The sequence below is a fragment of the Corvus brachyrhynchos genome, unplaced genomic scaffold (genome assembly GCF_000691975.1).
Source record: "Corvus brachyrhynchos isolate BGI_N302 unplaced genomic scaffold, ASM69197v1 scaffold162, whole genome shotgun sequence".
NCBI lineage: Eukaryota > Metazoa > Chordata > Aves > Passeriformes > Corvidae > Corvus > Corvus brachyrhynchos.
This window is the reverse complement of record NW_008236696.1, coordinates 3,199,166-3,200,219: the sequence shown is the minus strand read 5'-3', so window position 1 is coordinate 3,200,219 and position 1,054 is coordinate 3,199,166. Positions and strand designations below refer to the sequence as shown.

At 44.7% G+C, this 1,054-nt stretch overlaps 1 protein-coding gene across 3 annotated transcripts in view; it reads right to left on the bottom strand.

Moving 5' to 3' along the window:
- ZNF639 (zinc finger protein 639) overlaps positions 1-1,048 on the bottom strand; it is a 7,322-nt gene extending 6,274 nt beyond the window's left edge. For 2 of the 3 annotated variants that reach the window (XM_017726919.1, XM_008644486.2), the window contains exons 1-2: positions 823-1,048; positions 161-263 (exon numbers count right to left, since the gene is read on the bottom strand). The gene's annotated coding sequence lies outside the window, so the exon portion shown is untranslated. Of the gene's footprint in view, positions 1-160; positions 297-822 lie in introns of all 3 variants that reach the window. The other variant, XM_017726920.1, reaches the window with a different exon arrangement.
- Between the last annotated feature and the right edge of the window lie 6 nt (positions 1,049-1,054).

Below are 1,054 nucleotides of genomic sequence, written 5' to 3'. Positions count from 1 at the left end.
AAAGAAGGTTCACCATAAAGTCAGAACTCCAGGTATTGCAGCACTCAGGGTCATATACAAGCCTGTTCTCCCTTTTTGTCAGAGACAGGACATTCTGAGGCAGAGCCCTTCAGAAACAAGTTTTAGTGTTTAAAATACTAACACAGTCATGCTTTCTTACCAAAAATCCTAGACTCTTCAGTATCAGGAGCAGAGCAGCTAAGAAGCTGATGGCTGTACAGCTTCAAAACGTAGTGACTGCATCAGCTCAAGAAGATTTTCACCTATGGAGTGACAGCACTTTAAACAACTTAAAACTTTAGCACAAAATAGAAAAAACACAGAATCAGATACAAGTGATACAAGTACTGCAAAGAAGAATCTATGGAAATTGAAGCTAGAAAGCAACATAAGAAGTTGATATTAATTTCGGTTTAGAGCATCAAAATTAGTAAGGTGGATGCATGGGTGTATTTCTTTTTCTTTTGTCTCAGGCTAGTTGGCTTTCACTGCACTTGGCAGCTCCTGAGAGCACAAAAATATCTGGAAACAAAACAAAAACACTTGAGCTATATATGGGACAAACAGTCTTGAAGAAGAAAAGGCTGCAAACAAGGAATGTGATGTGGGTTGCCATAATTGAAGAGCACTTGCGGGCCCAGGATCTTCTGCAGTCAGTGCCATGCCCCAGAGGTGAAAGGAGGGGGAAAAAAGGGGCCCTGATCAAATCAACTGTGTTCTCCTGAGATTAAATATTTTTCTGAACTATAATTTTATTTCAAGGGACGGAAAAATCATTGATTTTAACATTACATCATGATCTAGAAGGATCAGTACCCTCACCGTTTTCTGTGATTGCAAGCGAAGAACCTACAGAGCACTGACACCTCAAGTCTCACTCCAGGTAACGCACTTGAAAAGCTCAACCTTTTCTCCACGGATCGGGCCGCGGGGCAGCAAGGCAGGTTGTTCTATCCCAGCGGCTGTCCCTGGCCCTGAAAAGCGGGATCTGGGCCCCGAGAATCGGGATCCCGATCGGCCCCGGGGCGGCGCGGCCTGCGCGGAGGCCGCACGG